The sequence below is a fragment of the Callorhinus ursinus genome, unplaced genomic scaffold, assembly GCF_003265705.2.
Source record: "Callorhinus ursinus isolate GAN/ISIS: 27379988/994484 unplaced genomic scaffold, GSC_fseal_2.0 scaffold94, whole genome shotgun sequence".
Classification (NCBI taxonomy): Eukaryota; Metazoa; Chordata; class Mammalia; order Carnivora; family Otariidae; genus Callorhinus; species Callorhinus ursinus.
In genome coordinates this window covers 1,249,865-1,263,991 of record NW_027397156.1, presented here as the reverse complement: position 1 = coordinate 1,263,991, position 14,127 = coordinate 1,249,865, and the positions used below count along the sequence as shown (strand labels likewise).

The window sequence follows — 14,127 nt, the reverse complement described above, 5'->3', positions numbered from 1 at the left end:
CTTCTGAGTTCAACCTTATAATTTTCTAGGTAAGCAGAAGGCAGAGGCCCAGGGGGAGGCTCAGGTGTGGCATCCCTAAGGTACCCCAGATAGGAAGTGCAGAGCTGGCACCAGGACCTGGGGCTCTGTGTCATCAGCTCATGCCTTGTCTCTCTCATTGCTCGCGCTCGGGGTGAGCAGCGCTGGAATAGTGTGGGTCCACGTGAGCAAGAGAGACCGTGGGCTTTCTTTCTGCAGAGACCTCACAGTAGTGACGTATCTTATTGGCTTGGTATAGAATGAACCTGCTATGCAGAGAAACACATCCATCCCCCCACTTCTCAGAGGGAGATTTTTCAGCACGTTTGGCTTTTTACTTCCCCTCCTATTGTCCCCAATGCCAAAGTAGGCTGAGCCTCAAAGCACGTTTTGTGTTGGCTTCTCTTATCCCTTAAAACACACATGTTTAGTGAGAACAGGGGTATTCATGGATTCAGTGAGGGGCTCCCGCCTTTCTTGACTTGACAATGGCCCCCAACAGCAGTCGACTTCTCTGCGGTGCCTCACTTATGTTCCCAGAGAAGGAGTTATACCTTACTCTCCCAATTATTGTTGAGTGTGATGATTAATTATGAAGTTTTGAGCTAAAAGGGGGCAAGTAGCTCAGGGAAACCCCTGTAGTTTTGAGAAGCCACTGCCTGCATGTGTCTCGGCCAAATCAGAAGAGTCATCGTCAACCGAAGGTGGGGGGTTGTCCACTTCATCATGTTCCCCAGACCCATCATTCATCCTTTTTTCCCCTGCACCATGAGTGACCTCTGGTTTGTGTTCTGGCCTGAATACGGGTTAAACAGACAACATGTGTTTGATTCTAGGACACCATGCACTAGGCTAAACTGCATCAGCACAGAATGCCTAGAGATAAAGATAGAGAAGCCTCAGAAATAATCTTGACCCATAAAGGGCTAAGGAGAGAAATTCTTCTCTTCGTTGTGTTGTTTGAGATGATGTCACTCCCCCTCCCCTTTGTGTTGAAAACCTACTATGGGCTGAGCCCATGGTGATGCCAGGAGGAGCCAATGACCTCCAGAGCTGGGTCTTTATCACCCTGAAAGTAGGGGATTCAGAGAAGCCCACAATCAGACATGGTGCCGCATGTCCCAAATGAGTGACCAGTGAGGAGACTGGTCTCGCACATGTTAGGAGCCCGGAAGGGCTTCTTGGAGATGGTGTGACTCGAGCTGGAGTTTGCATGGAGGACCGTCTTTGGAAGTAAGCCTTGGAGAATGCCTCATGGCCCATACGGGTGGGACCTGGGGCACCAGCACCTTCTCCATGTGGCCTCACTGTGAGGCTTCCATCCGTTCCTTGTCATGAACCTCTTACTGCCCCTTTTCCCACTTGCCACCTGTCACTACTGCCCCCAAGTCCTCATCTCCCAGCCTTTTTCCAGCTCTCCCCTCAGTGTCTATGTTTCTGATTATTCCCCCCAGTTAGTTACTTGCATTCTTCTGCATTGAATCTCATTTTGTTATTTCCTGTCCCATATTTTCTAAACTCCCCAGGTCCCTTCTCATTTATTTTCCCATCCTCTCTGGTGCTGTTCGCAGCGCCGCCCACTTTGTTATCATCTGTAGATTTAATTAACGGGGTTGATGACCCCTTTTCTTCCTGACCAAGGAGGCTGTGGGGAGGGACGGGTGGTCTCAGGCAGGGCCAGCTTGATGGCAGCGTGTGCGCTTGCAGGGTCACGGCTGTGGAAAAGCCGGTTTTGGCTGCGTGGAGGGGACATGTTCCAAACTGGGCTTTCACTTCATATAGGGGAAAAAAATGCCCCAGGAGCCAGGTTTTTCTGGGAAAAAAGGGAGGATGCTGGAAACTGGATTGCACAAACCCCCTCCATTCAAATTCCTCTGGCCCTCAGACACCATCTGCTGAAGCCAGTTACTGTTAGCATCGAGCATCTATTATGCGCCAGGTGTGGTGCTAGGCTCCTTTCTTGTATCATTGCTGATCTTCACAACTGCTCTATGAGGTCACTGCTGCTTTGGATTATTATTTTTCTGTTTTACCAACAAGAAAAGCGTGGCCCAGAGAAAGTACATACCATATCCATGGTCACACAGGGGTGTATGGAGGAGCTGGGCTGTTATGCCGGGTCTCTGAACTCTTCCTTAAATGTGCCCTGCTTCTCAGAGACCCCATCTACTTCATCCCCTAGCCCCCAAACCACTCTAGGCTAATGGATTATTTTCACAGGCCTCTTGGCAGGTGGGCTAATTCTGGGTTTTTTTGGAAGCCCACAAAATAATCAACTCTTCTATTCTTTTTAATCATCATAGTGATGGGTCTTTTCCTGAGGGTCTCTGATCAGCTCCTCAATATAAGATCCAAGATCTAGATCTTAGCTAATTTAATAGCCTTTATTCATAAGTTAATTTCTTTAAGCTCTCCCTTAATGTCACTCAAGTTTGGGTCTGGTGGGGTGGGGGCGGGAAACTGGTGTGGTAATTGCTTTTATGTCTGGTCTGATAGATCTGCGGGCAGCACACGGGTTTTCGACTCTAGATCCCTGAGCTCTAGGGTAGTGATTCTCGATGGAGCACTGGATATTTCAGAAAGGAGAGAATTTTCCTTGTGTGGACTTTCCAAAACATTGAAGCATATTTGGCATCCCTTCTTTCATCCACTAAATGACCGTGATGCTCCCCAGTCATTGTGACGATCAGAAGCTTTCACCCATTTCCAGGGGGAATAATGGTACAACTCTTGTAGTTTGCATCAAGGTGACACAGAGACCATCTCAGGGCCAAAGATGGCTGAGCAGGTGCAGTTCTGGTCCTCCAAAGCTCAACCAGACTGCCCCTTGAAATGTTTGGTTTGAGGAAAGGGTTCTTTAGCTGAATAAAGCATATAACTAGTGTTGTAGAAGGTTTTATAGCTTCTTGGTACATGCTCAAGGTCTACCTGCCTCCCTATAGAAGATCTCTGTTATGAAGGTTGAATGGACCCTAGAATAAAGAGCCAGAGCCCTGCCTTTAAGAAATCTGCACTGGGTGTTATACACAACTAATGAATCGTTGAACACTACATCAAAAACTAATGATGTACTATATGTTGGCTAAGTGAACATAATAAAAAAATTTTTTAAAATCTGCTTCCTCGGACCTGCAGAAGGTCACAGTGGCACAAGGGAAGCTTGCCCCTTTATTCTGTTGGCCACCGCCTAGACCAACTGCCGAGCAGAGGGACAGTCCCTGCCCATCTATTCTATTTCTTGGGCTCCCTGGCAAATGGGAAGAAGTTCCCAGCTTGAGCTCTGCTGAGAGAGGAGGAAGCCATTTTCTCAGGGGTACTCTTGTTATTCTTTATCCTGTTGAAGATCTAATGAATGTAAGTGACCATTCAGGGTTGACCCATGCAGGTTGCTGTTGTGCAGTTCACAGGCAGCAGTAACATGGAGTGGGCAGAGTGGCCAGCACAGGCCACATCTCCACCCTCTGGCTCCCTGGTTTCCACCCCACTTCAGGCAGGCTGGACTCCACATGTTGCACGCATTCCTCCTGGTACCTTTGTCTGCCTATCCGTTTCTCCCCGTTACCCACAGCCCTTTTGCATCTGTCAGTCCCACCATACAGTGTTCACAGTACAACTCACGTTCCCTGTCCTCCCATGGCATCCTTTCTGGCTCCTCTAGCCCAGACTCAGCTCTTCCACTGGTTTCTTTATGTCAGTTAGAGCTCTTGGTTGCATGGACAGAAAACCCAACTCAAACCGGCTTGAATAAGGGAATTTATGAGCTCATGTGATCAGAAAGCCCATAAGTAAATTTGGTGAAGCTCAATGCAGCAGCTCAACTGATGTCCCCAAGGACTCCCTGTTTCTCCATCGTTCTGCTTAACCTTCTGCAGGTTCTACTTCTGTTTACTCAGTGGTCCCTTGGCTGACCCAGGTCTTCCCTTTATGGAGCAAATTGACTGCCACTAATCTCCCCAGAAAGGGAAAGCTGCTTTCTCTGGAATCCCTGGCCAACATTTCCTCAATGTCTTATTGGTTCTGACTGCATTACAAACCGATTCCAGAACCAGTTGTTTTGGCCAAGAGGAGGGATATGCTCATTGGCTCAGGCTAATTGGGCTCATCCCTGGAGGTGGTGATAGGGTCAGTTCCACTGAAAACATAGGCTGAGATCCAGGAGGAGTATTTTATTTCTCTCTGAGCAAAATCTGGCAATTATCGGTGCGTGAAGGACAGCGATCATATAAACATTCACTAGCTCTCCTGTCCTTTTGGACATTAATTACCCCTCGTCACGATGTTAGTCATCTGTTTCATGTGTTAGGTACCCTTCATCTGGTTTCCAAAGAGTCTGAAAGCCATGTGATGGTACGATAGCTTTTATTTCTTCTGTATACACTTAGCTCTTAGCACATGGCTGAACACACAGTTGTTGCCCAATAAATAATTGTTGAATTGAAATATGTTGAGATGATTGAGTCATAGGAAATAGTGGAGCTCTTCCCGGGGGGAGAGCTGAGCCACCGCTAAGAAAGACAGGCTCACATCTTTGGGAGTGAAAGGAGTTAGTTAATGCTAGCCTGAAGGTTTTATGCAAGTGTCTTCAGGGGAGGAGAAAAGTATCAAAATCAAAGAGTCACATAAGTTCTGACTTAGGAGGGATATTAGCGATAGCGTACTTGTAGAGGTAATACAGTGGGCTTTCAAATGCCTGGAAATGCTTCCCTCTGAGTGGGACATTTATTACAGGGGCCACAGGAAGGAAGGTCAGGAAGGAGGTACTAGGCACTGCTGCCTGAAGGTTTGATGGCTGTTGAATGTTGTGATACTCATGGCTGATCCATGGGGTGACCCTAGGATTGACCATCCGATCTGGGGGCATTTCTGATAATGCTAGGTGCTCTATGGGATGGGACGATGAGGCAAGAGAAGTAAACTGGGACTGTCCCAGCGCACCCAGGACCTAGGGATCATCCTTGGTCTGCGTATGTGTAAGCCACCCAATGGCGTCCCTGTTTTCCAGTTGCCCAGCGGGGAGATGCCCACTCCCCGTATCTGCCCTCCCTTCCTCTGGGCATTGAAATGCTCACAGCGTCCTGCTGGGGGCGAGTGGGAAGCCCACACAGGGCTGAGAGCGAGCCTTCTGCAGCATCTGATTGCACTTGTGGGATGTCGACTGTCCAAAAGCCTTTCTCTGTGACGAATAGGGAAGGCTAGCATTTTCCTCTGGTCTTTGCTCATGGTTTATCTGTGACCTTTTCGCCTCTGTCTGGGGCTGGGCCTGTACACCTGAAGCCTGGTCCTCAGCCCCTCCTACCCTTCCTTAGTTTGGGGAGAGGCCCTGTCCTTTCTGCCAACATCTGAAGAGCTTACGGATTTTCATCCTCTATTTTTGTAGAAATTTGGTCCCTGGCTCATGGGTTTGGTTTAACTTGTTACTTTATACATTGCAAACTCCCAAGAGAAACATTTTTTTTATCTTTGACCTCACTTGGTGCTGTTGAGGTACGTGCCAGGAAGTGTTGCTGTGGTGGGCTCAGTTGTGATTTCTCTCGGGTAGACCCAAGAAGCTTGGTAGGATCCCCACGGAGGTCAAGGGTGTATGTTCTGTGGTCCAAAGGCAGGGGCAGTCTCTGTACTTTGAGAACCAAGGCAGAGATTTGGCAGTGGCTGCCCCTGAGTTCGCTCTTAAGAAAATCCTTTTTATTTATACGTTATAGTTTGCAGAATATTTTATGTAATCTCCTTTGCTTCTGAGATACCATGGGATCAGTATTAACTTCTGAGTATTTATTTATTAACTAAAAACTAACATATGGGATATTGTTAAGTAAATAGCATATTTATTTAGCATATTTTAATGAAAAATAAGGATCTTTTCCAAAACAAAAAAATTGTGAGAAGTGTGGCATTGTTTTACATTTCTCCTCGAACTTTATCAAGGTGTAACTGGTAGGTGATAAACTGCAAATATTTAAAACATCGAATCTGTTGAGTTCTGATATATGTACACACCTGTGAAGCCATCATCAGAATCGAGGTGTAATGAGCATATCTACCCCCTGAGAGATTCTCTGTGTCTTTGTACCGTTCGTCCTTTTGTCCTCCAGGTGGTATTCGTTATTATGATTATTTTAACATTGTCTCTGAGTTTCAAGAGTCATAAACGGTGCAGCTGGTAAGTGACAGAGCCGGGCTCCAAGACTTGGTCCTCAGGCGCAAGTACCCACAGCCTTCCCACGTCGTGTCATATATGGTGAAGATTTTCTCTCATTTCTTCTGTAGGATTTTTGAAGTAGAGTGAAGCCCAGAGAGCAGTTAATCTCACTCTGTCTGTGTGGCACTCCTCCCAGGGTGCCGTGCTGCCCTTGGGGGCCTCTGCTCAGGGATTGGCGGGGGCGGGGCAGAACAGGTTCTCTCAGCCCTTGGTGTGTAAGAGGGTCTGAGTCTTCAGTTTTCCTGGGTTCGCCCTCACTACTTCATCTACACCTGGGCTTTGAGAGGAGGTTTTCTGGAAGGCTCCTGTGTGGAGTGCGGTGATAGGTGATACAGAGTCAACACTTTTGTGTGGGTCTAGAGATAATCGCTTCTGGGCACCTGTCCATTTTGGTAGCTGACCCAAGGGATCCTCCCAGCCCCGAGTGTCCTCCCCTTCCAGGAACTTTTATGATGGCTGATTGCTTTGAAAAAAGGACAAGATTGGCTGAATTTTCATTTCCGCAGGACCCTGGCTAGATTGTCCTGAGTCTTTGGTTGGGGACGAGGTGAAGCCTTTCCTATAAGAGGGGACATGCCGCGGATATTTTGGGGGGTTTCTGGGACAGGGTGCAGTGGGCGTTTGGTCCTGCCCTCTGCCTCTGCTGACCCTTTGCCACCTTGGCCTGGAGAGGCTAGGGTTCAAGAGGAGGTTCCCTTGCTCTCATCCAGGACCTCCCAGATGATCCGAGAATGTGGGAGTCACCGAGGGCTTCTCTCACCCTTGTTGTGGGACCATATGCCTGTGGTCCCTGCCGATTCATGGTGACCGAGGTTGGTGCTATCTTAGGCGAGTCTGGCCCTGCTTTGTCCCTCTCCATTGTCTACATGCTCATCTCCCCACCCTTCCTCTGGCAGCCCCGTTCCTGGGCCACGATGTGCTGCAGCTGATGTTCTCGGCTCACAGTGGGGCCGGGACCAGAGTACACTCAGGCGTCTGGGATCAGCACTGAGGTGGCTTGGCAGGCCTGTGTGGGAAGGAGGCTTGTGGAATATCGGTTTCCAGTGTTTGGCTGGGGCTGCCTCTCATTCATTCTGGCTTCTCTAGAGGGAAGACGTGGTCTTGCAAAGCCACATGCAGTCTTTGGATAACAACAGCAAGACATAAACAATACAGAGAATCTCACCAGGAGCACTTGGCCTCTGGTCCCTGCCAAGGGCTTTGAGAAGTAGCTGGAACACTGGAGAGAGGTGGCTGGGGCGCAGTTCCTTCCCCCAGTACTGCTGTTCCTCCATCCCTCATTTACCTACTCTCCTGTGGAGGGAGAGGCTGCAGGATTGCCCTCCGATGGATTGAGAGCCCTCGGGGATGTGTGGTACCATCCCACTCAGGGACTGTGGAATGGGCCCCAGTGTCAGGAGACCTGGGTTTCATTCCTGGCTGTGCTGCTCACTAGCTGTATGTCCATGTCCAAGCAGCCGAGCCTCCTGCGTTCTAGGTCTTCATTTGTTATTTGAGGAAGATATGTTAGCTATCTTTGGAGGCCTCTTTATCTCGAGTCCTTTGGTCCAATCAGTTCATTCTTCTGAAATTCACCATGCCCATCAGCTGGTTCTGCTTTGAGCTGTCCGCATGGGGATGCTGAATGGTACCATGGAATTCTGATGCTTGGCAAGTAAAGATACCAAAGACTTTTACATTTGAAGTCCCTTTTATTTTCCAAGGTATCCTTGATTCTTTTGCTTAATGCTACAATACCCTTTAAGGCTGTAAGGCAGAGAGGTTCTAGGTATGTGCAGTCCCAGCTCAGCTCAAATTGCGTTTTGTGAACACCAGAATGAATGTGTGCAGGTGGGTTAGGCTTCCAGGAAAGGGAGCAGTGGTCTGTAAACACAGCGAGGACCAGGGGCTACTGATGGGAATGGAGAGGCCCTCCTGCAAAGGCTTTCGTCAGGTTCCAGGTCAGGTGGAATCTTGAATAACTTCCATTAACACGAGAAAAAGATTCGGAAATGCCATTTAAGAGTGATTGAATTATTCTCTTGAAATAGAACTAGATTTAAATGTGGTTGGCCAAAGGTCACCCGTTATTTTCTGGGCTGTGGTAGCCAATTTTTAGAAATTAATCACAGAATCCAAGCAGCACTAACGAAGCACCTGTGCCTATTGAAGTTATACTGCATACTTACTGAGTTTCTATTGTATGCCAGTCCTGTGTTGGTTGCTGAGGACAAGGTTGTCAACAAGATAGACACGTTCTTTGTCCTCCTAGAGCTTAAGGTCTAGTCAGGAAGACAAGCATTAGACACCTAGTCATAGTGATTGTGCTGGCGGCCAGTGCTCTGGAGGAGGACAGGGGCCAGGCAGGCAAGAGTGGGGAGCAGGCATAATCCAGGGCTCAGAAAAGGCCTCCTGGAGAAAGCAATGTTTCAGCTGAGAAGCAGTTAGGAGTTGGCTGGGTCTGAGGGCCGGGGAGGGCTTTGCAGGGGAGCAAATGGTGTGTGAGGAGGTTCTGAAGTGGGACGCTGGCTGGAGCACTTGGAAACCCACGGGAAGGGCTGTGTGGCTGGAGTTCAGGGAGAGGGCAGAGGTGCTGGTGTGTTAATGAAGGTGCCTATGATCAGGCCTGCTGTCGAGGTGACTTTAGAGAGGAAGGGAGGAGGGAGAGGGTGGGACACTGGCTGATTAGGCTGGGCACAGGTGCAGTTGGGGACCCGACTTTGCTTTGTGAACTCCGTGTTCCACTGATTTGGTTAGTGGTGAACAGGTCTAGGAAACCAACTGACAGCACAACTTAAAAGAGACTGAGAGAGCTGTAAGTCAGGTTATGATTGAGGAGTACAGGAGGCCCCCTTATCCGTAGGGATACCTTTCAACCCCCCCACCCCCGTGGATGCCTGAAAGTATGAATGGAACCCTACATGTACTGTTTTTGTTTTTTCTATACGTGTTATTCATTTCCTTGACCAGAGTGCCTGCATCCTCTTCTCGGGTACTTTCCCTGACACCCAGGAGATGGAGAAACAGAATTTGTAGGGTTTTATGAAAACAGAATCATGGTGAAAGCAGTAGCACAGTTTTGTGAGACATTTCAACTGAGCGGGGAAGATTTTTCTGGCTCTGTTGTCTATTTCACATTTTTTGTGGCTGGGATAGTTGCATCCCCACGATGGATGTGCTTGTGCTTGCTTGCAGAAATCTTTAGGCACTGGTTCTCCTTTGTCTGCTCACCAGAACCAAATGACATGTTACACTTCCTTTTCTATGGACTTGAATTTTAGTTGCCTGATGAGGTTTGGGAGCCCCTCCAGTCACATCGATAAGGTATTTATAAAATCTCCTCTAGAGATGGGCTATATGCTCTGATAGGCCATCTCTTACCTACTTTGCGTTGAATTTCGTGTTAGTTTCAGAAAGTCGCGTTTTCTGACCTCGTCCTCAAAGTCTGGAGATGCGCTATATTTTGAACCCGTGAATTCCTTTAGGACACATGGGACATTTTGAAAATCCTGTTGATAATTTTAAAAGTTCATGGGCAGTAAAGAAGGATTACTTAGTCACTATCGTAATGTAGCAGGAACTGGTGTTCCCTGAGTCTTTCTGTTGACTGCGGGAATTCAGGGAGGACCTCCTGTGTCCCCAGCCCCATACGAGGTGCTAGAGGAGCATGTTGTCCCTGCAGTCATTTCATTCGGGTCGCTGACCTCTCGCCTGGCCCACATTCCAGGCCCTGTGGCAGGGACTTGGCAGAAACCTTATCTCTAATCCTCACCACAGACCTGCAGTGTTTTTCGTCAGTATTCAGATAAAGAAACTGAGGCTCATTTGGTTCAGTGCGTTGTCCAACATCCTACAGCTGTAAAATCCAGGATTCAGATCTGAATCTGTTTTTATCTGGAGCCCAAGCTCTTCCTACTCCCCTGCTCTGCCCCGAGAGAATCCGAATACAGGCAAGAATGGACATCAGTTGGGCCTAGAGAAGAAGGAAACCATTTTTTTCCCCCTTAAAGCTGGATCTGTGTTTCCCTTTAATTTTAGATTCCGGGGTTAGTAAAAAGAGCTTCTGCATTTGGTGATGGTTCTGCTCAGGGGTTTTTAAGTACTTGTTTTTCTCTGGGAGACATAGCCAATCACACCAGCTAACATTTCAGGTCAGCTGGTGTGATTTCCTTTTTATGAGAAGGTAACAATATCGCATGGATTGAAAGGGACACAACTGGATGTTAGCACCGCACGATTGCATTCCAGCTTTTATCTTCATTTAAAACAAGTCCCATTTGAATCCGAAGGGGTACATGCACCCCAATGTTTATAGCAGCAATGTCCACAATAGCCAAACTGTGGAAAGAGCCAAGATGTCCATCGACAGATGAATGGATAAAGAAGAGGTGGTATATATACACAATGGAATATTATGCAGCCATCAAAAGGAATGACATCTTGCCATTTGCAATGACGTGGATGGAACTGGAGGGGGTTATGCTGAGTGAAATAAGTCAATCAGAGAAAGAGATGTATCATATGACCTCACTGATATGAGGAATTCTTTTTTTTTTTTTAATTTTTTATTGTTATGTTAATCACCATATATTACATCATTAGTTTTTGATGCAGTGTTCCATGATTCATTGTTTGTTCATAACACCCAGTGCTCCATGCAGAACGTGCCCTCCTCAATACCCATCACCAGGCTAACCCATCCCCCCACCCCCCTACCCTCTAGAACCCTCAGTTTGTTTTTCAGAGTCCATCATCTCTCATGGTTCGTCTCCCCCTCTGACATACTCCCCTTTTCTTCCTCTCCTGTTATCTTCTTCTTTTCCTTTTTTCTTAAAATATGTTGCGTTATTTGTTTCAGAAGTACAGATCTGTGATTCAACAGTCTTGCACAATTCACAGCGCTCACCGTAGCACATACCCTCCCCAATGTCTATCACCCAGCCATCCCATCCCTCCCACCCCCAACCACTCCAGTAACACTCTGATATGAGGAATTCTTAATCACAGGAAACAAACTGAGTGTTGCTGGAGTGGTGGGGGGTGGGAGGGATGGGGTGGCTGGGTGATAGACATGGGGAAGGGTATGTGCTATGGTGAGCGCTGTGAATTGTACAAGACTGATGAATCACGGATCTGTACTTCTGAAACAAATAATGCAATATATGTTAAGAAAAAAAAGAAGAAGATAGCAGGAGGGGAAGAATGAAGGGGAGTAAGTCAGAGGGGGAGACGAACCATGAGAGACGATGGACTCTGAAAAACAAACTGAGGTTTCTAGAGGGGAGGGGGGTGGGGGGATGGGTTAGCCTGGTGATGGGTATTAAAGAGGGCACGTTCTGCGTGGAGCGCTGGGTGTTATGCACAAACAATGAATCATGGAACACTACATCAAAAACTAATGATGTATGGTGATTAACATAACAATAAAAAATTATTAAAAAAAATAAAACAAGTCCCATTTGAGAAGAAGAAGGAGAAGTATACTTTGCTGGAGGGAAGTAGCAAAGAGGTCAGACTGCAATTAATAGACCCTCTAAAATCACAATGGCTAAACAATTTTACCTTTCACCTAAAAATCCCAGGGACATTCATCACAATTTAAAAGTAAGGACAAAACATCATATATTAAAATCAGTAATAGTCATGATTTCATCTCTTTGGGAAGGATGGTACTGTTTGCCATCTTTCACCAAAAACGTCTTTCTTGGGGCCATGATGGAGAGCTGGGGCTACAGGTCAGCTTCCCAGATGGTTTCCTTTCTTACCCTTCATTTTCACTAAATTAGAAAAGCTTAAATTACAGTTAGAAGTGGGAGCAAGTGATGGATGACTCCGTCTAGTAATCCTGGATGTTGTAACCATAGACAGACATAGAAATTGAGGAGATTCTTGCTGAAAGCCACTTCCAGTGTTTTGGCAGAACAGTGTCATCCTTGGAAGCTGGAAAGTTGAGTGTTCATCTTAGGTCTGCCTCATAGATTCCTTATCCACCTTTTGATTTGACTTTAGTCCAAAAACCATGTCTTTATGTTCTGTTACAGACCTTGGAGGTGGTTTGTAACTCTGCCTGGAACATGTTATGTCTGTCTTCTGTGGACAAGAAAATCATCAGGTAGAGCATGGACTGCTTGGATCCGAATACTTTTTTTTTTTTTTATCACACTATCTGTGTAACTCTGGACCAACAATTTAAATTTTCCCTGCAGGGAAAATTTAATTTGAGGATTTCCTCAACTGTAAAATGGAGTAGGTGATAATACCTGCTGACAGCATGGCCGTGAATATTCTTTGTGCTAAAGTACATGACCATCTAGCTCTGTCCTGGTACATGATACTCACTCAGTAAATACACATCACGATTATTATAATTTTCAGATGTTTGCAAACTCTCTGGGACTTTCATACCACAGTTCAATCTTCATGCAAAATCTTTGTTTCTTCTTCCTCCTTCTCCCTTATAAATCACAAGCTTTCATCCCCGAAGTGGTGGGGGTAGGTAAGTTCTGGATGTGCGAATTATTGAATATACTGTGGGACTGCCATTCAGCATCATAGAGATAGTCTTCACTTGCATTACAAACATCGTAAAGTATCTGTTTAAAGTAATCTTATTCATTGCCATGTGAGCATCATCATGGTCCCCGTACTTCTGTGGGGGAATGGGGTCCTCTGGTTGCCACCTATTTTTCTGCCCAGAACACTAGAGAAGGAGATGCTCAGAGGCTGTGTGTGGCAGGCTTCCATTGTTATCCTCAACACAAAATCAAGACCAGAGGGTGGATTGTTGAACACATTCATTCATTTTCTTTTTTTAAAGATTTGTTTATTTGAGAGAAAGAGAGAATGAGTGGGAGGGGCAGAGGGAGAGGGAGAGAGAGAATCTCAGACTCTATACTGAGCCCAGAGCCTGATGCAGGGCTCGATCTCACAACCCTTAGATCATGACCTGAGCCGAAACCAAGAGTTGGAAGCTTAACCCACTGTGCCACCCAGGTGCCCCGAACACATTCGTTCTTTGTGAATGAAGCTGGAGAATGATTTTCAAAGGGGACACCTGCTTTTACATGAGTGGTAACACCTTTGCTGCACATAGAGTAGTGTCTTCTCAGTCCTGGTCTCTGTGCTTCCTGCTTCACAAAATATGCAGGAATTCAGTTGAAACCTCAGGGGGTGTAGGAGGTCAGCAGAACAAGAAGCTGCGGGCGTTCTCTCTGTAGAGCACACGCACTAGGACCGGATTCCCACACTGCCCCTCGGCTGCACGCCGATGTCAGTGGCAGGCTGGCTGGCACACCAGCACCTTCCCAGCCCGGTGCCCAGGTTCCGTGTGATCTCCAGTACTCACCTGATGAAGCGATGGTGCCGTCGGCTTGTTCTGCTTTCTCAGTGAACACCATGTTTGTAATGAATTCTGCAGGTGGTTTTAGAAGCTTCTCACCAAGAATGGGGCTTTTGCCCATTTTTCTGACTTGTTTTGGTTTCCTCTCATTCTTTAGTGACAAAACTAATTGAATTAATGTCAGAAGTAGTTGTTTTCTTTGTGTGCTTGTTTCGAAAAGAATTTGAGGCTTTATTTGAAGATGGGGAGAAACTGATGGCTTCTTGTCATAATCCAACCCATTTTTCATCACAGACACTGTGACGGGGATTACTGAGTCAATAAGACCCAATTTTCAAATACTCATCACTGCATTTCCTTTCCTTTCCATTTTTGGGTGAAATCACTACACTCACAGGATCACTTATGCTGGGACATAGATTCATAATCTGTGTTCACATTGGAGCCCTGTCCATGATTTATGTTTATGATGTCATTTTGCACTGTACTGTTTACATTATTATTTATATCATTACTTTTGGGCTTTGGTGAGCCACTTTTGTCATTTGGGGCCATGACATGGCACAATGGGAACACAGACTTAACAATAAACAAT

At 46.6% G+C, this 14,127-nt stretch overlaps 1 protein-coding gene across 1 annotated transcript in view; it reads left to right on the top strand.

The window, feature by feature from the left end:
• Positions 1–14,127, top strand: part of ANO2 (anoctamin 2) — a 379,342-nt gene that overhangs the window by 68,602 nt on the left and 296,613 nt on the right. The window lies entirely within an intron of this gene.